At 45.2% G+C, this 25,591-nt stretch overlaps 1 protein-coding gene, 2 non-coding genes and 1 pseudogene across 4 annotated transcripts in view; 2 read left to right on the plus strand and 2 right to left on the minus strand.

Moving 5' to 3' along the window:
• Window positions 1-7,495: 7,495 nt before the first annotated feature.
• On the minus strand, window positions 7,496-8,234 carry LOC116545203 (annotated as a pseudogene). The gene has a single exon (XR_004266233.1). The product of XR_004266233.1 is annotated as an LYR motif-containing protein 4 pseudogene (transcript).
• A 2,729-nt stretch (window positions 8,235-10,963) lies between these two features.
• TRNAI-AAU lies at window positions 10,964-11,037 on the minus strand. The gene has a single exon. It is a non-coding gene; the product is annotated as a tRNA-Ile (tRNA).
• Window positions 11,038-18,535: 7,498 nt separating this feature from the next.
• The window catches only part of ZNF391 (zinc finger protein 391), a 108,038-nt gene continuing 100,982 nt past the window's right edge, over window positions 18,536-25,591 (plus strand). Inside the window, exon 1 of the mRNA XM_032271826.1 lies at window positions 18,536-19,515. The gene's annotated coding sequence lies outside the window, so the exon portion shown is untranslated. The remainder of the gene's footprint in view (window positions 19,516-25,591) is intronic.
• On the plus strand, window positions 23,282-23,354 carry TRNAV-UAC. Its single transcript has one exon. It is a non-coding gene; the product is annotated as a tRNA-Val (tRNA).

Here is a 25,591-nt window from a genome sequence, read left to right on the forward strand (position 1 = left end):
CAGGGGAGCCCGATCACCTCCCGGGGTCTCCATGTGCAGACGGCAGGTGGACTTCTCGGGTTAGGGTGGGAACGTGATAACCTCTAAGTGACTATGTGAGTGTGTGGGGAAATCAAGAGCCTTCTCTGAACCTCCAATCTGTAGCTCCACGGTGCAAACTATGGAGCGGAGCTCGGCAGGGCCCGAGACTGCGTCTCCGTGGCGAACCGCATATAGCTGATGGCGGCATCGAGCTGAGCTCAAGCTGAGCTCTCCGAGTCGGGGGATTATGCCGACCCCCTGACTGCTAAGAGGTGCCTAAGTTCCCGCAGGGGGCGCAGCCAGGTGGGCATCTGAGTGGTCCTTCATTGGACACCCCTCCTTTGTCTGTCTTGCGTCACCTTTCAAAAGGGGACACACATCATGGGGAAAAGTCAGTCTAAGCCCACAGTCCTAGATGTATGGTCAAAAACTTCAGGAAGGGCTTTTCTGTAGATTATGGGGTTAAAATGACCCCAGGAAAGCTAAAAACCCTCTGCCGATCAGAGTGACTGGCGCTTAGCGTCCGAGGCCACCAGAGGGCACCCTGGAACTCTCCACGGTGCAGGCTGCTTGGAAGGCTGACTGGTAACCCCGACCAGCAAAACCAGTTCCCATAAATTGATTCCTGGTTAGAGATAGCTCAGACCCTCCCCCTTGGGTTCAATTCTGTGCTGGTAGGAAGGGACAGTGCAAGGTCCTCGTGGCCCAAGCAACTAAGGGACCCAAGCAACCCATTCATCAGGACCTGGAGAAGGAGCTGCCACTGCCTTATGTCCTTCCGGCACCATCAGCCCCCAGCCCATCCGCCTTGTCTGACACTCCACACACAAAAGCGGGAGATCTGAGCACCCTCCCTGGTAGCTAGATCAGTGTGCATGCTGCAGAGAGGGGAAACTGGAATAATGAGTGCCTCTAGTGGACGGTCCCAGATGGGGCACTCCCCAACCCCCGCGCGCCGAGGGAGGGCAGAATACCAGCCAGAGCCTAGCCAGACCCACCTGATCGGCTTGGCCGGGATGGACTCAGACTAGGACGGGCCAGGCTCTATGAAACTTGGCCCCGGGAGCCCATGGTCAAGATGAAGGTCGAAGGCCACCCAATGACTTTTATGGTAGACCCTGCAGTGGAGTACTCGGTGGTCACCACTCTGGTTGCCCCATTTAGTAACTGGAAGGCAACTGTTGTGGGAACAACAGGTGACCAGGCAGAGCCCCGGCCATTCTGCCAAGATCGGATATGCCAATTAGGGGGGCACCAGGTACACCATGAATTCCTCTACCTACTGGAATGTCCTCTCCCCCTTCTGGGAAGAGACTTGTTAGGCAAACTGGGGGCACAAAGCACCCTTGAACCCCAGGGGACCAGCCAGTCTGACTTTGAGTGAGCCAAAGGGGGGCCTGGTCCTGGCAGTCACACTTCCATGTGAGGAAGAATGGAAACTGCACACTGTCGAGAGGTCAGAGGAGAACCCACCAGAATTCCTGGATGCCTTCCCTATAGTCTGGGCAGAGACGAACCCCCCAGGGATGGCTAAGGCCCAAATCTGCAGACAGCAGGTGAGGAACCTGGGGTTCATCATCACCAAAGGACACCGATCCCTGGGACCGAAGAGAAAAAGGGTGATTTCCTCCATGCCCACTCCCGACACCAAGCGGAAACTCCAGGAGTTTCTCGGGGAGGCAGGCTTCTGCTGCATATGGATTCCCGGCTTCTTGGGCATAGCAAGACCCCCTATGGGGTCCTAACTGGGCCAGAAGATAGACCTCTTGAGTGAGATGATAGCCAAGACATGGCTTTCTGGGAAATCAAGGCACTGCTCCAAAGTGCCCCAGCACTAGGACTTCCAGATGTCACCCGACAATTCAATCTGTTCATTCGGGAGGGAAACAAAACAGCACTTGGGGTCCTCTCCCAGACCATGGGGCCTTGGAAGAAAGAGAGGAGAGAGAGAGGAGAGAGACAGAGATAGAGAGGAGAGAGAAGGAGAAAAAAGAAGAGAGAGACAGAGAGAGGAGAGAGACAGAGGAGAGAGACAGAGAGAGAGAGGAGAAAAGTCAGGGGCACCAGTGGCTCTCAAATGCCCGTTTAACCCACTAGCAAGGGCTGCTCTGTGAAAAACCCATGGGTCACCATGGAAACCGTGCATGGCCTCAACCCAGCCACATTTCTACCCGCAGAAGAGGGAGTCCCGGACCACGACTGTGAGCAGGTGGTAGATGGTGTGTTTGCTAGTCAGCCTGACCTCAAGGACTGTCCCCTCCCTAAAGCAGACTTAAACCTGTTCACTGATGGAAGCAGCTATGTCCATAATGGAGAGAGGTATGCAGGGTAGGCAGTCACCACCACCACTGAAGAGGTCAAGGCAGCCCGCTTGCCCAGAGGCTGGGCAGTACAACGGGCAGAATTACACGCCCTCATTCAGGCCTTGTGCCGTGTGGAAGGCAAAGTGGTCAATATTTACGCTGACTCCAAGTACACTGTTGCAACTGTCCACATACAAGGGGCGTTATACAAGGAAAGAGGGCTGCTGACAGCAGGAGGAAAAGGAATCAAAAATAAGGAAGAAATTCTCAGACTGCTAGAAGCAGTTTGGAAGCCCAAAGAGGTGGCTGTCATACATTACAAGGGCCACCAGAGGAACTGATCTTGTCTGTACAGGAAACCCGCTGGCTGACCCAGAAGCTAAGGCAGCCGCACTGAAGAAAGGGCCTGTGCAGGCCCCGCGCACTTGTTCACAGTCACCCCTTGGCTCCGAGAGGATGTGGGGAAGCCGGAGTACTCTAAGGAAGAAAACCAGCGGGCACAGCAGGAGGGGGCAAAGCACAGTGCCAGGGGATGGTGGCCACTCCCTGACAACAGACCAGTGGTCCCTAAGAACTTGGCTCACACCATCGTTGCTGAGTGCCATGGTCTCACCCACCTAGGTAAACAGCTCTGGAGAGCTTACTCAACAGGTATGACTATAATGCAACCCTCCCCACACTCTGTGCTGCAGTAAGCAATCAGTGCCTTACCTCTGCTAAAAACAACCCCTCTCAGCGGCTGAAACCTGCCCCAGGGGTGCAACAGGTGGGCGGCTACCCCTCTGAGGACGTAGAGGTGGACTTCACTGAAGTCAAGCCCAGTAAAGGGTACAAATACCTACTGGTCCTTGTATGTACATACTGGGGCTGGGCTGAGGCACTCCCAACCAAGACAGAGAGAGCCCGAGAATTAGTGAGAGTCCTACTTTGTGAAATTGTTCCCCGGTATGGGATTCCACTCACCATACACAGTGACAGTGGGCCAGCATTTGTGGCGGAGATCATCCAAGCCCTCACCAGCATGCTCAAGATTAAGTGGAAACTTCACACAGCCTGCAGGACACAAAGTTCAGGAAAAGTAGAGCGCATGAATCGAACTCTGAAGGTTACACTAGTAAAGCTCTGCCAGGAAACGCAGGCTTCCTGGTTAGATATGCTTCCCCTAGCCCTGCTGTGGTCACGGTGTACACTAGGACCTGCCGGCTACTCACCCTTTGAAATCCTATTTGGGAGGCCCCCCTCTGGTTAACAAAGTGAGGGGGGACCTCAGACAGCTAGGGGAAACAAGCGTGATGTCCCAGCTGCAGGCATTGGGGAAGGTGCTGTCCCAGCTCAGTCAGTTTGAAATAGAAAGAGCACCTATCTCCCTAGCCAATCCAACTCATCCCTTCCAACCTGGGGTCCAGGTCTGGCTGAAAGATTGGAATAAGGAACCCCTTCAGCCTGTCTGGACAGGGCCTCATACTGTAATCCTTGTCACCCCAAATGCTCTCAAAGTTTCAAGAGTCGTTCTGTGGGTACATTATTCCAGAGCCAAGAGGGCCCACCCGGACACGTCGCTGGACTGGTGGACTGCACATCAGACCCTCGGCACCCCACGAAAATCAGGCTCCAGGGCTCTGAATCCTGAGAACTCATCAAGCCCTCCTGTAGCCACACAACCAGAAGCTGACTAGTCAAGGCACGGCCGAAGCTTGGGGAGCCTCCACTGAATCAGCAAATGTGGACTGAAATCTTAGTACTTGGAACTATTCTGACAGCATTTGTTGTTCTATTGTTGTGCGGTCATCCTTGTTGTCCCTTGAGAGACATTCCTTGTCCATGTCTGGTGTAAAATGTCACTTCCTGTTTTGCTATTAATAATCTTCTTGGCCCTTGCCGTCAGCCCTTGTCTAATTAACATACTTTGGTGCTTCATTGAAGCCATGGTCATTAGAAAAACAAATGCTCAGTTGCTGGCCCTCAGTGGGTACAAGCCGCTAAATACAGGCAGCAGGGTGTAAAGGTGATGCTCCCTAATATCCATAAGAGAGCATCAGAGGGGGGATGAAGTGGAAGTTTTGCCCACGATTTCTTTAGCACATAGTCAGCAACTTCCCTATTTTAAAACTGGCACTGTTTTTCTGCTAATAACCGCCTCCTTCTGCTTCTGGACCTCAGCTTATTGCTTACCAGCTAAAAACCTTAAGGAAAACTGCTGCGTCGTCTAAACCTCCTGCGGTGTCTAAAGTTCTGAGTTTCTTCCCCTGCCCCTTCCCCTATAAAAACTGTGTACTTTTCTTAGCCGGGGTCCAGACTTTTGGGTGTGAACCCTTCCTGGCCGGCTGCCATAATAAAGTGTGTTCCTCCGTTCCCCTGAGTGCTGCTTGGGTTTCCTGTCAGGTAAAATTTTCCGCAACAGTATCTGTTAAATTTTGGAGAAAAGCCCTCTAACTTCTTTATGCAAAAACAATCGGTATATGGGCTGGGGCGGTGGCTCATGCCTGTAATCCCCGTACTTTTAGAGCCCAAATCGGGTGAATCACCTGAGGTTTGGAGTTCGAGACCAGCCTGGCCAGTATGGTTTAACGCTGTCTCTAGTAAAAATACAAAAATTGGCCGGGCGCGGTGGCTCAAGCCTGTAATCCCAGCACTTTGGGAGGCCGAGGAGGGTGGATCACGAGGTCAAGAGATCGAGACCATCCTGGTCAATATGGTGAAACCCCGTCTCTACTAAAAATACAAAAAAAAATTAGCTGGGCATGGTGGTGCGTGCCTGTAATCCCAGCTACTCAGGAGGCTGAGGCAGGAGAATTGCCTGAACTCAGGAGGCGGAGGTTGCGGTGAGCCGAGATCGCGCCATTGCACTCCAGCCTGGGTAACAAGGGCGAAACTCCGTCTCAAAAAAAAAAAAAAAAAAAAAAAAAAAAAACAAAAATTAGCTGGGGCTGGTGGTGGGCACCTGTAATCACAGCTACTTGGGAGGCTGAGGCAGGAGAATCACTCTAACCCAGGAGGTGGAGGTTGCAGTAATCAGAAAACACGCCATTGCCCTCCAGCCTGGGTGACAAGAGCAGAAACTGTCTCAAAAAGAAATAAAAAATCAATGGGTATGATTTAGTGTTCATACTAGTTGATATTTTTAACAGAATCAAGGAACAGAAGTCTTAAAACCATGTGGGAAACGTAAGTAATTGTGCAGAGTGTAGCATAGTACTTCAGATGCCTCTCATGAGAAAATTCCATGTACTGTGCTTATGATACAAGTTGTCACAGTTGAGACCTAGTTGCTGTTAATTTCTTTCTGCCTTAAAGTTAAGCGTAGCATCTCACGTACACAATCATGATCCAAAGGTTTGTGGGCAATGTTATACTTAAAAAAAAAATATATATATATATATATATATACATATATATCATATATATGGTTATATAGACATATATATCTAACATATGTAACATGTGAGACGTGTATCATAGAGAAAAGACATCCTGGGAAATTACAATGGTGAAACTTTAGGAGTATGCCGATTGTTCAATCCAGTCACCTGAGAAAAACAAAAGAAAAAAAAAGGAGTAGAATGATTGAATTCTTGGTATAAAACTTCATCATAATTGTAGTTTGCCAAGTTTATTTCAGTTCATATGTTCAATATTTCAAATAAGCTCTTGAACCATTTTGGGTGGAAACCTGATATTAATAACTAGTATATGGTTCTTTGCAGTTTCTTGAAAAAATTATAAGCTAGGCACAAGGTTCATGTTTCAATTTTAAGCACCCTTCTGACAATGAGAAGTTCCTTTTTGGAGATGGGTAACTGTCAACAGTTTGTTAACCTGACATCTCTGCTGATTTAGTTTCTGGGAGATTTTCTGTGTTGGCACTATCCTCTTTTTGCATTAGTCAGGTTGTTTGGTAGAGGTAGAATCTAAGTGCTTTTGTCTCAACCACCTGGGAAAATAGTTGCAAGTTGACCACTGTGTGATTGACAGAATGTAATTTCTCTAAATCCACTCACATATTTCTTATATAGATTTATTTCTGTTCTTCCTTTTTAAAATTTTCACTGAAAACAAATGCAAATATGCTTGGAATGTGGATTTATATCTAAAAGGAACCTTTATATTACTTCCAATAAGAAGAAAGTAATGAAAAAAGGCAAATACAATAAAAAATTATTATGATTATTTTTAAAGGGTAACTGATTTACAAAATTAGATACATGAAATTGTGTTAACCTACCCTATATTTGCCTAATTGACTCAATCTTAGCCCCCCCTTCACTTCCCACTGTTCCCCTTTGGAGTGCATTGCTAGGTCAAGCTGTACCCAAGGGCACTCTGGAATGCACTTACTGATAAGGTCAAGCTGTACCACCTCCGCTTAGGAATATGCCCCATGGGTAGTATGGAGAGCCCCTAGCCTGGCACCACTTATCTCCTGACTTCTGTTTACTCTGCTTCTGTAAAAATTGCTTCAGCTAGGCTCCCCCTTCCCTCCTCTAAGCAAGGTATAAAAAGTAACCAGGCCCCTTCTTTGGCCCGAGAGAATTTTGAGCATTAGTCGTCTGTCAGTCTCCGGCAAATAAAGGACTCTTAATTTGAAACTCAGGGTGTGGCGCTTTCCTTCTAACTTGCTCAGATACAACAAAATGATTCTCAGTGAAAATAAAGAAGATCTCTGAGCATATAATAAAAAAGCTAAATTCTATTTCTCCAAATACGCTTTAAAATTTAAAAATAAGCTATTTGACATGGTGAACAAAAGCCTTTTTTTTTTTTAGATGGAGTCTCTCAGTGTCGCTGTCTCGGGTCACTGCAACCTCTGCCTCTGGGTTCAAGGGATTCTCCTGCCTCAGCATTCCAAGTAGCTGGGATTACAGGTGGCCGCCACCATGCCCAGCTAATATTTCGTATTTTTTTAGTAGAGAAGGTGTTTCACTATGTTGCCCAGAATGGTCCCAAACTCCTAAGCTCGTGATCCGCCTGCCTCGGCCTTCCAAAGTGCTAGGATTACAGGTGTGAGCCACCGCGCCCAGCCACAAAAGCCTTTTTATCTGGATACAATTGTAGGGTTAGTAGGATTTTATAGCTTTAGTATAAATACCATAAGATCTAACTGATTTAGTGGCTAAATATTTACGTCATAATAAAAGCAACTAGAATACTTGATCTCCTGAAAATTTCAAACATTTTTTTTTTGGTGTGAAAGACTCAGGGAGACAATCCTTTTTATTGCCAAGGACCAAGAAAGAAAGTGTAGAAATACTATACACAGTGGTCATGAGCTACAAGATAGGAGTGGGGTGGAGGGGAGATGTGGTAACACAAGGCATTATTCGGAACGAGCTCCAGCTCTTCATTCTAACACTTGAACCAAGGACAGACAGCCATCTTTTTTCAGTAAAGCTGCAGCAGAATGCAAATGTGACTCAGTTTATCAGCTCCCACAGGGCAGGCTGCGCAAGAGGCTGTTGTAAGCTGGCTTTGGGAGCCCCCATCTCAAACACAAAGTGGATGCTAAAGGTGGTCCCTAGCCGCTGCTGGTGGCTGATCCTGGCTTGCTAGGTCCTGGGCATGTCTCAATTCTCAATAATCAGCTTGTCAGTTGAATACAGTTGGCCAATGTGGACCTGTCAACGAATTATTCCAAGGTCTCTCTTGGCCTTATTCACCAGGGTTTGAATTTCTACAGGATCCTTTACATTTTTATTTTCTCTGAAGGCATCTCTTATCCTCCTGACAGCATCCGTTCTGTAATTGTAGGCGCTGAAACGCTTGCTTTCTCTCAGCATAGCCCAGTACAGATCTAACACTTGTGCGCGGCTGGAAGCTGCCATTTTGGCACAAGCAACTCTTTCTAACACCACCACCAATAGAGATAAAATGTAACTTTTACAAGAAACGTAATTTAGCAGGCCAAGGTGGGTGGCTCATGCCTGTAATCCCAACACTTTGGGAGGCCTAGGTAGGTGAATATCCTGAGGTCGAGAGTTCGAGACAAACCTGACCAACATGGAGAAACTTTGTCTACTAAACACACAAAAATTGGCCAGGCGTGGTGGTGCATGCCTGTAGTCCAAGCTACTTGGGAGGCTGAGGCAGGAGAATCGCTTGAACCCAGGAGGCAGAGATTGCAGTGAGTGGAGATCACACCATTGCATTCCAGCCTGGGCAACAAGAGCAAAACTCCGTCTCATAAAAAAAAGAAAGGTAATTTAAAGTCGTCAGTGAACAACTTATCAAAACTCATCCAGTCCACAAGTGAGTTTACACAGATCCCTTGTCTCTGTACCCTCTAATATGGGGAGGGACAGGGATGGCCTAAGACAGGGACTGAGTGGACTTGCTGTGGGGGACTCAGTTTCTGGGCGGGTCCTATTCATCCACTCGCAATTCTGTAGGCTGTGGCAGGTGGCGATCACCCTTGGGCCTCCTAGGTACAGACACTAGGAGGACTGTCCAGATTCACTTACCAGAAGGCGCCCATAAGAGCCCAGAGGTGCAGGTGTTCCAATTCCCACAGGTGCAGGAGGACTACTGGTGGCTGCAGGGCACAGATAAAGAAAAAGTGCATGGATCCCACGTACCAGTTCGTGCCCAGCAGAGATCCGAATGTCCATTTTAGTTACAGGGGACCCTCCAGACCGCTCATCCCAGAAGCCACCCTCCCCTGAGCTGTCTCTCCACTTCTGTGCCCACCCAATCTGTCAGAGTATTCCAGGCAATTTAGCCCGCTAGGGCCTGTAGCCTGCACTCTCCAGACATGCTGTCCCAGTCGACAGCTCAATATCTGCTTGCCCAAGCACCCGGAGGCTCCGAGATCCCCAGACAGCCCTGGAAGACAGGCTGATGCACTTACTATAATAGAGGGCCCTCTCTGGTGCCAAAATCCCGCAACCCGTATTGGAAAATAACTCTTCCAAATAGCTCCTCATCCTTCAAATAGCTGGGAGATGATTCCAGTCAAGTTGCAATAACAGGGATCAGATTTACACTCCTGCTGGAAAGAACCAAAACCTAACAAAAAAATGACACCACACTTTTCAAGACATAGGATATCAGGTAAGGAAGAATCGTAACCCCTGAACCACAGGGGGAAAATGAGTGATTGGAGAGACGGGGAGGTGAACACTAGGGTTAGCCCCTAACTATGGCTTTGAGTTTCCAGGCCCCACTGCAGGAAGGCAGAACCCAAGCAGAGCCTGGTGGACTCCCAGCATTGATGAGGAGTTGATAGACTGGGAGATGGGGGCAGCTAGAGCTGATATGACAACATACCAAGAAGGCGAGAGGTGTAGTAAGGGATAACTCCAGAAGGAACGTCTGCAGCATTCAGCTAATACTCATGAACATGTGCCCGTATGGAAACTATACAGGACAGAAAAGGCTATCCAGAATGATCAGAGGTAGCATGATACTGAATAGTCTAAAGTCACTAGGAAATTGTTTCTGCTTGTGAGACAAACAGGAATTATGTCACTGAATTTAATACTGTCACAAGAAAGGGATGAAGATCAGGATTGAGGGGCAAAAAGGGCCATCTGTGGTGGTGGCTGGTTAGCTCAGTTGGTTAGAACATGGTGCTAATAATGCCAAGGCTGTAGGTTCGATCCCTATGTGGGCCAGTTGTTTTCCTCAGTGCTTTTTCGCGGTTTTCAGCCAGCAAAGAGCTGAGGGTAAGTAACAATGCTTTAAGATGGTCCAAATTCACCGCCATCATTTCTTAATCCACTTGCAGCCTAACTTCATTCCCAAATCCCCCAAAATTCTACATCTCCTCAGGTAAAGTTCTTATTCTTTTCCTCCATATGTAAGGGCTGGGGCAGAAGGATGTTCAGGGCAGAGGGCCAAAGTCTGGGAGCCCTGCCCAATGAAAGAAAAAAAAAAATTAGAAGATCACTGGCTTTTAAAAAGTTATTTAAATAAAGCTTACTTGATTTCAAATTGTCTCTCCAAATTACTCCTGAAACCAACCTTCTTTCTCAAATTGTCAAGAGATGCAAGATAAAGAGAAGGAATATTTAATTGTTCTTTCCAGTTGGAAGCAGTATGCAGGATGCATGTTTATTAATCACAAGAGGCCAGATTTGACTCCTGTCTAGTTCATCCTTTCCTAAAAACTAAACAAAAAACCAAACCAAAACAAACAAACAAAAAAAGCAAGTCTGTGTTCCATGTTGAAAGAGATAGCTTCCTCTCAGGGCAATCTTGTCTTTCAGTTAAATCTGAGTCTTCAGAGACATGTATTCACAATCTCCTGAGAATTTCTTCTCTTTATATTGTATCCCTTGATAATTTGAGAAAGAAGGTTGGTTTCAGGAGTAATTTGGAAGGACAATTTGAAATCAAGCAAGCTTTATTTAAGTGATTTTTTAAAAACCAGTAATAGTCTAATTCTTTTTTTTCTTTCATTAGGCAGGGCTCCCAGTCTTGGACCAGCTGCCCTGAACAGATTTCTGTCCCCAGCCCTTACACCTGGGGGAAAAGAATAACTTTACCTGAGGACATGTAGAATTTTGGGGGATTATGGAATGGAGTTAGTTTGCAGGTGGATTAAGAAACGACAGCGGCGAATTTAGACCATCTTCGGGCACCCTCAGCTCTGATTCACTGGCTGAAAACTGACAAGTTTCTCTAGAACTACCGAGAAAAACATCTGGCCCGTACGGGGATCGAACCCGCGACCTTGGCGTTATTAGCACCACGCTCTAACCAACTGAGCTAACCGGCCGTTGCCGTGATTTCTTTTTTTTCTTCCACCACCTCCATTCCGACCCTCATCCCTCTCTTGTGAAAGTATTGAATCAGGCCGGGCGCGGTGGCTATCGCCTGTGATCTCAGCACTTTGGGAGGCCGAGACGGGTGGATCACGAGTTCAGGAGGCCGAGACCATCATGGCTAACACGGTGAAATCCCGGTCTCTACTAAAAATACCAAAAAGTTAGCCAGGTGTGGTGGTGCGCGCCTGTAGTCCCAGCTGCTCGGGAGGCTGAGGCAGGAGAATGGCTTGAACCTGGGAGGTGGAGGGTGCAGTGAGCCGAGACAGAGCCACTGTACTCCAGCCTGGAGACAGAGCGAGACTCCCTCTCTAAAGAAAAAAATATATATTAAATTCAGCGATATTATTTCTATTTGTCTCACAAGGAGAAATAATTCCTTAGTTGCTGTAGACTCTTAATAAAAATGAGAAACTTTCTCCTAAAACCTAAACAAAACAAAGAAAAAGCGTTTTTAATGGATTTATTTTATTTTTTAAGCTGTGTTCCTAGAGTTGAAGGAGGACGCTTAAAAATTTCAAACCGCGGCGAATGGTCCAGGAATCCGTGTAAATATTTGCTGCTTTCTAAATGCCTGGTAATCAATACGTGCCGACAGTGAATCAGACTCGGTGAAATGATAGCGAGTCCTTGTCTTGTAGGAGCCGTTCACTAATACAACCTAGAAATTGGCCCCTGAAGAACCTTCCCGATGAGTCTGATTCTCGATGGCCCCACAGTCGAGATCGTCCCGGGTTTCTTCTGCCCGGGCATCCATTCTGGAAGTTTTCCTATCTGTTGCGTCAGATTTCCAGGGTGACCGCAAATCAAAGCCCACTTTGAAGACCTTGGTATTAGAGAATTCCGGAAATGTGGCTCTACTCACCATCCAGGGACGGTTAGACCGATCTTTCCACCCATTGTCGCCCAAAAATATTACCATTGTTTTTAGCATCTTCTTCGTCATTGTAGAGATTTTGAACGCATAGACAAAGTTAAACAAACGTTTTCTTTTTTCTCTTCACACATAGTGGCATTTTATCCACTTTTTAAATCCCTTTTCTTTTTTTTTTTTTTTAGACGGAATTTCGCGCTGTCGCCGAGGCTGGAGTGCAGTGGTGCGATCTCGGCTCACTGCAAACTCCACCTCCCAAGTTCAAGCGATTCTCCTGCCTCAGCCTCCCGAGTGGGGACTACAGGTGCGTGCCACCACGCCCACCTTTTTAATTTTTTTTTATTTTTAGGTTTCACTGTGTTACCCAGGATGGTCTCGATTTGCTGACCTCGTGATCCGCCTGCCTCATCCTCCCAAAGTGCTGGGATTACAGGCAAGAGTCACCACACCCGGCCCCTTGGTTTTTTTTAACTCAGAATGTATTTTTGCAGTTCTTTCATATTAGAACACAAGTGTTTTTCATTCCAAGTCTGTATAGTATTCAATTATATGAGTATATACCATACTTTAGTGGGCATAGCTTAGACTTTCATCCTCCTATTGCAAAGTGTTTCTAAATATGAACATACACCATATCTGACATGCGCCATATTTTTGCACATGTGAAAAAGCTGCATCAAAATGTATGTGCATTGGCAATTTTGATGGCCTTTGTCACACTGTGCCTTAGAGGGTTGATCCCAAGATTCTTTTTGCTTGCTTGTTTTAACTTTATTGAGCACAAATAGGATCCTTGGCACATTTCTACCCCTTCTTCTTCCTGAATTTCCTGCTACAAATTTGAAGCAAAACTAGACAATCAGTATGTAGATTGTCTAGTTGGGGCATACTAGATTCTGGAATATTGTTTTTGGGGTACAAGTAATGATGTAAAAAGAATGTGGTAGAATCAGGTGGGAGAAGGAATCAGGTGAGAGAAGGAAAACAGTGAGAAGGAGCCACAGTGGCCTTATTTTGTCACCTCAGAGAACAACAAGGGCAGAAACACCTGAGGGAAAGGAGCTAAGACAAGTCAGTCTGTCTGGAGACTGACTGAGCTGCAGAGTGGTACAGGATGAGAAGTAGGAGATGAAGCCTGAGGAGGAGAGAACATGTATTAATACATGATGCAAAACCCTCTAGCAGATTACTATAAGTGAATCAGGATACTTGATGGTAAAGTGGATGGGGCAGTAAAAATAAATTAACAGGTGTTAACTGATCCACATTAAGTCTAAGCTAAGAACTATGATTTCCCAAAACATAAACAAAACAAAGAAAAAGCATTTTTCATGTATTTATTTTATTTTACCTTGTTTTTTTAAGCTGTGTTCTTAGAGTTGAAGGAGGATGCTTAAAAATTCCAAACTGTGGCAAATGGCCCAGGAATCCATGTAAATATTTGCTGCTTTCTTAATTGATCTACATGAAGTCTAAGCTAAGATCACTGCAGGCCAAGTTAAGGATTTTTGAATTGGTCCTAACAACAATGGGAATCCATGCAAGGATTTTAGGCAGAGAAGTCACATGAAGAGATTCACATTTTATTTATTTATTTATTTTGTTATTTATTTATTTTTGAGATGGAGTCTGGTTGTGTTGCCCATGTTGGAGTCAGTGGCCCAATCTCGGCTCACTACAACCTCTGCCTCCCAGGTTCAAGCAATTCTCCTGCCTCAGGCTCCCTAGTACAGGTATTGATCGCCTTACCACCTATGCAACTTACGACCATTCGACTTTACGACCACAATCGCTAGCCACGACTGCTCCGTGTCTGGCAGCACAAACGTTGCCCACCTGGGTGTACGACAGTGCGGACCAGCTTCCGGCAGCACTACCATCTCCACGTGCACCATTTCAACTGTACATATAGCCTACTCAACTTACGACCAAATCGTGTTACGACCGGTCCGCAGTCCCGACTGTGGTCGTAAGTCGAGCACTAGCTGTAGCTGGGATTACAGGTGTGCACCACCACACCTAGCTAATTTTTTGTGTGTGTTTTTAGTAGAGACAGGGTTTCACCATATTGGCCAGACTGGTCTGGAACTCCTGACCTCAAATGATCTGCCCACCTCGGCCTCCCAAAGTTTGGATTATAGGTGTGAGCCACCAGCCAGATTCATGTTTTAAAAAGATCTCTTTAACTTTGTGTAACAACCACACAGGTCCAGTTCTAGACACTAGGCAGGCATCAGGAAACTATAGAAACACATCACTAGTACCACACCAATGAAATATCTGCCCTCATTGAGGATGGAAACAGATATAAATAACAAATATAATAAAATTTGAATTCTAAAATATATAAAAAGGTGTTAAATGTGATTGGTAAATAGAGGCAGGAAGAATTGGAGTGAGGGGAGTAGGTTGGAATGCTAAATAGAGTTGTTAGTGTAGCCTTAACAAGATTGTGACTGGAAGAAAGTGGGCAATCAAGCCATCCGGCATGTGAGGTATTATAGGCAGAGTACAACCACTGTATACCCTCTAGTGAAATCAGCATGTCAAAGAGAGTATCTGCATATGACCAAGATGTGGATTTCTTTTGCGGGGGGGCGGGAGGTTGGGACAGAGTCTCTCTCGGTCGCCCAGGCTGTAGTGCAGTGATGCGATCTTGACTCACTGCAACCTCTGCCTCCCCTGCACCAATATGCCCTGCTGATTTATTATTATTATTTTATTTTTAGTAGAGATGGGTTTTCACCATGTTGCCCAGGCTGGTTTTTAATTCCTGGGCTCAAGCGATCTGCTCGCCTTAGCCTTCCCAAGTGCTGGGATTACTTACAGGCATGAGCAACCGCGCCTGACCAAGATATGGAATTCTTGTGTCCACCAATGGATGAATGAATAAAGAAAGGCCTCTAACCTCTCTGTGCCTTGGAAGTGTCATTTCCAGTTTATCATTTGTGTGACCATTTTTATTGATGTACTTGTGAGCTCATCACTAATTTTTGCAACCTGGTAATCTCCCATTGTTTCAGTTTCATTGTATTTTCTTACATATTTATATTGTGTGCTGGTGATGTGTTCACGGATTAGTAATGAGTTCTCCATTATTTTTAATTAAATGTCATAAAATAAAATACATGAAAATACATTTTTCTGTTGAATCACCTGTTTTACTCCTACTGTGAATAAAAAGATAACTCACTAAAAGGAAGAATCTTGGCCAAAATGTGTGATAAATCATGCAGCAGTTAAACAGTAAAGGTGAAAGGAGGCACAAATTTAATAAAGTTACCCCATAAGTCACAATTGACATTAAATGTTGGAATGTAGGAACTGATTAACCATATAAATTTAAAACAGACATGTTATCTCTTGACAAATTGTTTACTATTTTAGCTTTCAAAGTGGACGAAATTAAAACCTCAAAACATAAAAGTGTTTTAAGAGAAGGATGAGAGAGAAAGAGAGAGAGAGAGACAGAGAGGGAGAGAGAGAGAAATGGTAATATGTAGACTTAACAGCACCTTTTGCCTAAATGACTAAATGGCCTAGACCCAATCTGGCAGAGTCCTTTTCCCAGGAGAACTTGGAAACCTTTCATGTTTATTATGTTTATAACAACAGAGAAAATGGGAAGACTTTGGCATTTAGAAAATGTGATTTTTTTTTTTTTTTTTTGAGACGGAGTTCTACTCTCCTGGCCCAGCCTGGAGTACAAGCTGGAGTGCAATGGGAATGATCTCAGTGCAACCTCTGCCTCCTGGTTTCAAGTGATTCCCCTGTTTCAGCCTTCTGAATAGCTGGGATTTCAGGCACCCGACACCAAGCCCAACTAATTTTGTATTTTTAGTAGAGATGGGATTTCGCCATGTTGGTCAGGCTGGTCTGGAACTCCTGACCTTAGCTGATCCACCACCTTAGCCTCCCAAAGTGCTGGGATTACAGGTGTGAGCCACCGCGCCTGGCCTTAAAGTGAGAAATCTTCTTGGAAAAGCTATTGTTTTCATCAGTTTCAAATCTGAGACCCCTTTCTTGTCAGGCAGATGTGCTAACCAGTACCCAGGACACTTCCTCTTCTGGTGCAGCAATCCAGAGCAGAATCAAAGGGGGTATCTTTGGATATACTCAAACCTAACATCTTTTAATATGCTTTTTGTTTTAGTGTATCTTTACCCACAGTCTGTTTCTTCCTTCATACTTTCAATTTGTTAAAACTAATATTTAGGTTGGTGCAAAAGTAATTGAACTTTTAGACCATAAATTTTAAAATCATTATAACTAGGCTCAGACACATCTTTATTAATCAAAATAGGAACCATTACATCAACACATTTTTGCCAACAAGAAATAGTTGTTTATTCCTGTAGGGTAAAAATCTGTGCTCTGGGCCAGGTGCGGTGGCTCACACCTGTAATCCCAGCACTTTGGGAGGCCGAGGCAAGTGGATGACCTGAGGTTGGTCAGGAGTTCGAGACCAGCCTGACCAACATGAAGTAACCCCGTCTCTACTAAAAATACAAAATTAGCCTGTCGTCGTGGCGCATGTCTGTGATTCCAGCTACTCGAGAGGCTGAGGGAGGAGAATCGCTTGAACCCGGGAGGTGGAGGTTAAGGTGAGTCGAGATCCTGCCATTGCACTCCAGAGTGGGCGACCGAGCGAAACTCCACTTAAAAAAAAAAAAAAACAAAACAAATCTGTGCTTAGGGATTGGACTAAGTCTTGGAAAGCATTTTCTGCAACCCGCTGGTTGTGGAAGCGTTTTCCCTGCAAAAAGTTGTCGAGATGTTTGAAAAAGTGGTAGTCCGTTGGTGAGAGGTCAGGTAAATATGATGGATTGAGGAAAACCTTCGTAGCCCGATTCGTTCAACTTTTGAAGCGCTAGTTGTGGGACGTGTAGCCGAGTGTCGTGAAGAATTGGGCCCTTTCCGTTAACCAATGCCTGCTGCAGGCATTGCAGTTTCCGGTGCCTTTCATTGATCTGCTGAGTATCCTTCTCAGCTGTAACGGTTTCGCAGGTCTGCAGAAAGCTGTGGTGAATCAGACCAGCAGCAGACCACGCGATAGTGAATATGACCTCTCTTCTGGTACAAGTTTGGCTTTGGGAAGTGCTTTCGAGCTTCTCGGTCCAACCATGAGTTAGTCTTCGCCAGTTGTCACATAAAATCCACTTTTTTATCGCATATGACAGTCCGATGGAGAAATGCTTTGTTGTTGCGTAGACTAAGAGAAGATGACACTTAAAAACGACACTTAAAAAAAAAAATTGCTCAGCCCATTTACCAAGCTTTTCCACCTTTCCAATTTGCTTCAGATGCCGCCGCACGCTGGTAAAACAGTCAACGGTTGAGTTCTTTGGCAACTTCTCCTGTAGTTGTAAGAGCTTCGATGGTTGCTCTCAATCAGCCTTGTCCATGTCCCAAGGCCCGCCACAACACTCTTCATCCTCAAGGCTCTCCTCCCTTTTGCGAAACTTCTTGAACCACCACTGCACTGTACGTTCATCAGCGGTTCCTGGGTCAAATGCGTTGCTGTTATTAAGAGTTGTGTCTGCTGCTTTCTGACCCATTTTGAACTCGAATAAGAAAATTGCTTGAATTTGCCTTTTGTCTAACATCATTTCCATAGTCTAAAATAAAAATAAAATAAACAGCAAGTAATAAGTCATGAGCAAAAAAAATAAAGTGAGAAATGTGCATTCAAATGATGTATAACATAGCCACACTTATTTGAGAATGCATTCCAATATAAAATGGTAAATTTCAACAATGCAAAAACTGCAATTACTTTTGCGCCAGCCCAGAAGCTCCGTGACTCATAATCAGAGTTCATAACTAGAGTCCATACTCCTTCCCCAAAGCCAGACTGGATAACCTCAGACTTTGAGGGGATTTTATTTCAAGGAACTCTTTGATGTTTTCCTATGGCTCTGATTTCCATTTCTCTTCCAGATCTTGGGGAGCCAGGACCACTGAGACCTGGAGACGACCCAAACTTCTGCAAAGTCAGTGCTTATCTGGAGAAGACTGCTCAATGGAGTAAACTGCTTCCTAGTAATAGTAGAGGGTTATTCATCTTTCCACAGTGTTGACGTTTGCATTAACGGTATGAAAACAATGGTGGGGCACCTGAGCATGAATTAAGGCAGTGGCACCAAACTGTCTTAGGAGCCACTTCATTCTTCACTGCCATGCAACTGCAGGAAAAAAAAAAGTAAGTCCAGTTTCACTAGAGAATATCCTATTTTATGCCGGGTGCAGTGGCTCATGCCTGTAATCCCAGCACTTTGGGAGGTTGAGGGGTGCGGATCACCTGAGGTCGGGAGTTGAACAGCCTGACCAACATGGAGAAATCCCGTCTCTACTAAAAATACATTAGCCGGGCGTGGTGGCGCATGCCGGTAATCCCAGCTACTAGGGAAGCTGAGGCAGGAGAATCGCTTGAACCTGGGAGGCAGAGGTTGCGGTGAGCCGAAATCGCTCTCTTGCACTCCAGCCTGGGCAACAAGAGCAAAACTCCGTCTCAAAAAAAAAAAAAAAAAAAAAAAAAAAAGAAAGAAAAGAAAAAGAAAGTTCTAATTTATTACATTTGAACCCTTAAATACTCCTCTTTAAATTATGCAATACGTTGGAAAGAATGCATAAAGCCATTGTGCTGCATTCTACAGTTGGGTGATTGTCTTAAGGGAAAGCACTTGTGTGATTGCTTCTGCTGTGCGCTGAACTAGCCAGCTGCCTTTTGATGGGATCTGATTTTTATTTGAAAGAATGCCTAACAGACAACTATGATCATTCAATTTGAGGTATTTGTCAGACACTGCAAGGTATAGTAATGGATAGTAATAGTTGTCTGTGTTAAACTTTAAGCTTTCGTGCAAAAATCAGAACTTTGTAAAACTATGTTCCACCTCCATAAGTTTGACGTATTCTCATACTTAAAGACGTTATTGAGCGTCTCACAGAAACAAAGGCAATAGAACTCACACTTAAATCCAGTCATCTAAATTTTACGCCCCAAACCTTTATTTCACTTCCAGGGTTGTCATGATGAGGAGTGTGTGTGTATGCGTGTATTGGCACAAGTGATGGAGAAAGTTCTTGGTACTAGATCAAGCACCTTGCTGTTGGCCTTGATTTGGGGGTCTTGGTCCTGCCTGGAGATGAGGACCCAGGTTTCTGGAGAGAGGCCATCCACCACGGTCTTTAAAACCCCACCTGCGCAGGACCAGAGACACGTCAGGGTCGTGGTGACCGCAGAACCACCTTGGGGTCAGGCGGCGGGAGGCTGGAAGTTCCCTGGTTCCGAAGCCTTTGGGAGGAGCGCATGCCCGGATTGGTCTCCAAGAGTGAAAAGGAGTCCATACCCTGCGCGCGGGAGTCAAGTACTTTGAGGCCTGAGGCTGCTCGGAGGTCGCTTCCGTGTTCCCCTCGCCCGAGTCTCAGGCTTGGAGCAGCTTCGCTTTTGCCTTCGGCTTTCTTCAAGTAGGAGGAAGAATGCTCCACTCCGGGACTTGAGCTTGAAACTCTCGGATCAGACTCGCCTGGAATCTTTGGGAAGGACTGTTTTCAGGTAAGAGGCAGGGATTTTTTTCGGCCAAATGTTAAGCTTTTCCTTTTCCTACAACCGCGGTCCACAGTGAGGATGGGGGTCGAGGGGAAAGGGGGGGGTGGTTAGTGAAATAGGAAGAATGTGGGGATTTTTAAAAATTGTTTTTGGTTGTTTCAGGGTTTTTTCTCAAAGAAGTTGAAGAGGGAAAAATCATTTTATAGACATATATAGCTTGTTAAGAGGGAATGCCAAGGTCGCGGATTGGATCCCGTAACCGGCCAGACAGTGGGTGTTAGCTTTTTTTTTTTTTTTTTGACGGAGTTTTGCTCTTGTTGCCCCGACTTGTCACCCATGCTGGAGTGCAATGGCGCAATCTCGCCTCACCGCAACCACCGCCTCCCAAGTTCAAACGATTCTCCTGCCTCAGCCTCTCCAGTAGTAGGGATTACGGGCAAGCGCCACCAAGTCCAGCTAATTTTGTATTTCTAACAGAGAGGGGGTTTTCTCCATGTTGGTCATGCTGGTCTTGAACTCCCCACCTCAGGTGATCAGCCCGCCTCGGCCTCAAAGTGCTGGGATTACAGGCGTGAGCCACAGCGCCCGGCCTCTAAATTTTCTTAAATAGGCTTTATTTTTATTTTCACTTTAAGGTGTTTGGGTGAGCGATTTGAGCAGGCGCTTCACAAGAACAGCCAAATGGCCACTGAGCAATAAGTCAAAAAAAAAAAAAAAAAATGTGGGGGGGAGAAGAAATCTAAACAAGCAAACGAAAAACGAGGTGCGACGCTACCAGGTGTCATCCATCTCTGGGAAACCTTAGTTGTTGTTGTTTTTCTTTCTTTTACCGAATTATTTTCAGAAACCTTCCACAGGAGATTTGTGCAAGGAGAGGGTGGGGTGCAATGTTGTAGGGAAGGGAGGAGATGGCTAAGAAAAGTTTCCTGTCTGGAACCGCGACCGATCTCTTTGTCTAGAAATGTCTCTTCCACTCTGCTTTCCCTCCCTGCGGTTGCCTCTGGGACCCTGTTCCAACCACCTGCAATTCCTCCAGGGACTTGGTCTGCAGCCGGTCTTGATCTGCGTCTCTCTGCTAAGGTGTTTCCCCAACAGGGTCAACTCCGAGCCTCCTCACCTTTCCAGGAATCCCCGGCGCAGCGCAGGGGTCTGGAGTCCGTACCGCCTTTCCAGGCGGGGAGGCTTTCCAGGATACGGCGGCTTTTCCGTGACAGAGGTTGTCAATTATTCAACAGCCAGAGAGCTGCCGCTCCAGCGTGTTTAATTTAGGCACAGAATAGTCCTGCCTGGGTTAAGGTAGGCTTAGGATGAGTTTACTTGGGTGTGTGATTTAGAAGTAAGTCTGTGGGACAGACAAACACGAAAGCGGGCATTGGAGCCCTCGCAGGCAGGGTATCTAGGTTGGCAGCTGCTGGTGCAGGACATTGCCAAGGACTCAGCCTCCAGCTCAGTTCGAGGTGGTGACGGAGGCGTCCCGGTTGTAAGGAGGGAACCCTGCTTCCCCTGGAGTCAGAACGGGCGTTGGATAATCAGCGGGCTTTGGATTTGCCAGGATGTTTGCAATGAGAAAGGAGAGGAGGAAATGGTTTAATGGTATATCGAGTTACTGGAGTGTATTTGTCACAGATTTTGGTTTAAAAAAAAATGAGAAATATGGAATGCAGGATTTTTCTTTTTCTCTTGTTTTCTTTTTTCTTTCTTTGTTTCTTTCTCTTCTCTTTTCTTTTTTTTTTTTTTTTTTTTTTTAACACTTTTGCTCTTGTTGCCCAAGCTGGAGTGCAGTGGCGGGATCTCGGCGGCTCACTGTAACCTCCGCCTCCCAGGTTCAAACGATTCTCCTGCCTCAGCCTCCCTAGTAGCTGGGATTACAGGCACGGCCACCACGCCTGGCTAATTTTGTGCCTTTAGTATAGACGGGGTTTTTCCATGTTGGTTAGACCGGTCTCTAACTCCCTACCGCAGGTGATCCTCGGCCTTCCAGAGTGCTGGGATTACGGGCGCGAGCCACCGCGCCCAGCCAGAATGCAGGATTTCTGCTTGAGTACAAGGGTAGAAAATAAGTGCTACCACCTGCCTAGTGTACCCACACTTCAGTGTCTTAAATCCTAGTGCAGCCGCAGAGCCAAGCACTGGGTGGGGAGGGGCGTGGGGGGCGGAAAGAGCACAGAATTGGAATTCCAGGTAGGGAAGCCAGATTTGCTGGGCTCTCAACTGAGACCATCGCCTTTGTCCTTAGTGGGCTAAGGGTATACAGATGATCCGAATTCCTCTGAGTATTCCCAAATCGTTGGAGAAAAAATTAGCTGGTTTTAACTTAGAGATTCGGTCACCCTCGATCTCACATTCTGTGTGCTTTGCGAGGACAAAAGGATAAAGGGCAGAAACTGGCATTTTAAAAGCGCTGATTATCACTTACACATTTTATAGCTATTTAATCATGGCATCCTCAATACTGTGACTTGAAATCGTCTCTATGGCTGACTCCCATGTGCTCAGCTTTGTTTCATAGCCCACTGCCACTGTCCCTCCAATCACACTGGCCCACTTGCAACTCAGTCCCTCTTATTTTCCGTGGGTTTTGGTACATATGATTTCTTTTACCTTTAACGCTCTTCTAAACCTTGTTAACATCTCCCCAGCCTTTAAACTTGAGGAGAATCATTATTTTCTCAGAGAAATCTTACCCTAAACTTTCTAAATTAATCTTCATATTTATCTTAGCACTATATGTCTCTTTCTCCCAAATATTGCATTTGCCTGGTTTCGTTTACTAATAAAATCCTGTTGTCCATGGCAATGTTCATATACACAATAGGCACACGATAAATATTAGCTGAGTGATATGTGAACCCATAGCTTTCTACAAAGTAAATGTTAATCTTATTTTGAGACAAGGAGCTGAGGTTAATAGTTAATTGTCCAAATTGCAGAATTAGTAAAAGAGTTATTATTTCCTATTTTTCTTGGATTTGGGACTCAATTGAAGAAACAGTGTAACCAATAGGAAAAGAGGAATTGAATTCTTCCCTTTAAAGAAAATAGATAATAACAATGGCCATCATGGTCAGCATCTTTAAGGAAAAAATGCATAGACTGGTGTCTTTGAACAGAATTTTCACAATCATCACAGTGAGACACTAACTCAGCAAATTGAATGTTGTGTAGAGAGGTATCTGATAGACAATAGAACCTTTCCAGCTCCTGATAGTCCTCTGCGCTTCCCAAATTCTGTAAACATGCTTACCCTCGTGATACATTCAGAACAATATAAAGCCCTCTAGACAGGAAATGCAGACATCTGGTCATCAAGATAGGAGATACATTCACTTTGAGCCTCAACTTAAGTTCGTAATGTTCTGGCCACCACAAGCCTTCCTTTTACACTCTATATAATCTTGTCTACTACATTATCTTTTCACATTTTTTTCCCCATAAACATCAACAACAACGAAATCACACTCTTCTGAATTCCTGCCTCTCCCCCCGTAAGAAGGAGGGGAAAAAACAAACAAACAAACAAACAAAAATCTCAATGTTCACAGTAACGAACCTCGCATCTCAGGGGGAAATTTCCTTAAATTCTCCAGTCACAATTAAAAAAGAAAGAAGAAACAAAGAAAGAAAAAGTTTTAATGGAGGACTTTTTTTCCGTAAAGAAAAGCATGGTAATCTTGATAATTTACTGAAAGAAAAGGCCAATCAACTCGGTTAGCAAAGCTGAAACCGAAGAATTTAATTCTCCTTTAATGAAGGAAGCTCGCAAAGCAAGTAGGTTTCCGTAGTGTAGTGGTTATCACGTTCGCCTTACACGCGAAAGGTCCTCGGCTCGAAACCGAGCGGAAACAATGTCCAATTTTTCAGGGTGTTCTTGTTTTTCAAGTTTCCCTTAGCTGACCTTGTTAGTGGACGTCTTTACAATGGCACCATTGCACTATCTCTCAAGCTCTCTCAGCTTTCAAAAAGAGAATACGGTTCTGTTAGGTATTGCCCTCGGCATGTGGTCAGCAGTGTCATAAATAAGAGGAGGTGCCTGCCTTTAAAGGGGGTGAGATTGCGGGTGGAAGGGTCTCTACTCTCTTCCTAATGCGAACTGCCGCCTGCTGGCTTTACTCAAAGAGAGGCTCTTGGGGATTTCTGCAAGTGTAAGTCTCTGCTTCTAGACCACTTAGGTGAACTTTACCAGTCACCAACAATTTATTTATTGTCAGACAATATTTTCAAACGTCACATGACTTTTGGGGAAGAAGAGAAGAGAGAATGGAGAGAGAATATATATAAGACTCTGCAGGGAAATCTTAATGAGGACAGAGGACACTGTGTGACCCGCTTCTCGACGATCCTTTCCCTTGCTGGGCTCATCTTCTGATCACCACAAGACCTCAGGAATTAGGGTATAAAAGTGGATAAAATCCCTCTATTCATGAAGAGAAAAAAGAAAACACGTGTGTAACTTTGTGCATTAAAAATCTCTGGAACGATAAAGAAGACATTAAAAACAATGGTAATGCTTTTGGGAAACAGTGAGTGGGTGGACAGTGACTGGGTTTAACAGACCCTGGAATGGTGAGTGGAACCATATTTCTAGAATTCTCCAATACCAAAGTCTTGCAAGCGACCTTTGATTTGAGGTCACTTTGGGAATCTGAGGGAACACGTAGGAAGACTCCCAAATTGAGGATCTGGACATAAGAAACCTGGGACAATCTCGATTGTGGGACCAGTGAGAATCAGACTCTTCGGGAATATCCTTCAGGCACCAATTTGTTTGTTGTGTTAGTGAGTGGCTTTTATGAAGCAAAGACTAGTTAATATTTCACCGAATCTGGTTCACCGTCTGCATGTACTGACCAGACATTCTGAAAGCAGCAAGTATTTCCACGAATTCCTGGGCCATTAGCCAGTTTGACATGTTTAAGCGTCCTCTTTCAAGTCTATGAATATAGCTTAAAACCATGTTCTTTCTTTGATTTGTTTTGCGTTAAGAGGAAATTTCTCATTCTATTAAGACTCTAAAGCAGCTAAGAAATTGTTCTTCCCTGTAAGACAAATTTAAGGTGCTGAATTAAACACTCCCAGAGAAGGGGTGAAGTTGGGGATGAGATGAATAACAAAGCAGGAGCAATGCGGTGGCCGGTTAGCTCAGTTGGTTAGAGTGTGGTGCTAATAACGCCAAGGTTGTGGGTTTGATCTGTGTATGGGCCATTTGTTGTTTGTCTTTCTCCTGAGAAATTTGGTTTTTAGTAAAGAGCCGAAGATATGTAACAATGCTCTAAGATGATCCAAATTCACTGACCTCATTTCTTAACTAACCTAGAACCTTTGTTTCTGACTCATCTGGAATGTTACATTTCCCCAGGTAATGTTCTTACTATTTCCTCCAGGAGTAAGGGCTGGAAACAGAAAGCTATTCAGAGCAGAGACGCCCATGATTGGAAACCTGCTTAATGAAAGGGGTGGGAAGAAGAAGTGGAAGAATGACTGGCTTTTTTTTTTTTTCATTTTTTAAAAAATAAAGCTTATTTGATTTCAAATTGTCCTTTCTAATTAGTCCTGAAACCAACCTTCTTTCTCAAATTGCTGAGACACAAGATAAAGAGAAGAAATTCTTGGAAGGTTGTAAATGTGTCTCTGAAAACCCTTTTGAATTCAAATGACAGACAACATTGCCGTGTGAGGAATCTATCACTTTAAACAAGGAACACAGACTTTTTGTTTTGTTTTGTTCACAGAAACTGATTTTGTGTGTGTGTGTGTGTGTGTGTGTGTGTTTGTGTGTGTGTGTGTGTGTGTGTGTGTTGGGCTCCTGTGTGTGTCACAAAGGGCAGGGAGTTTTCTTTGTGTCCGTTTGGAAGTCTATCCTGAACATATTTCTCATTGGTGAAGGGCAGTGGAAGCACCAGGGGAGCTGTGTACTCTCCTGGGAAAATCCAGAGGGAATTTGCCCCTCCCCTGCTTTCCCTGAGTTGCTGTCCTCCGGTTGCTGGGATCTTCCTCCAAGTGCGTATACTTCAGTTTTCTGTAAACAGCAACGTCTCCCCTATGACTGGTAAAATCTTTCTGTAAGGTGTCGTCAAAAACGCTA

The sequence above is a fragment of the Sapajus apella genome, unplaced genomic scaffold, assembly GCF_009761245.1.
Source record: "Sapajus apella isolate SASKATOON/1434 unplaced genomic scaffold, GSC_monkey_1.0 scaffold251, whole genome shotgun sequence".
NCBI lineage: Eukaryota > Metazoa > Chordata > Mammalia > Primates > Cebidae > Sapajus > Sapajus apella.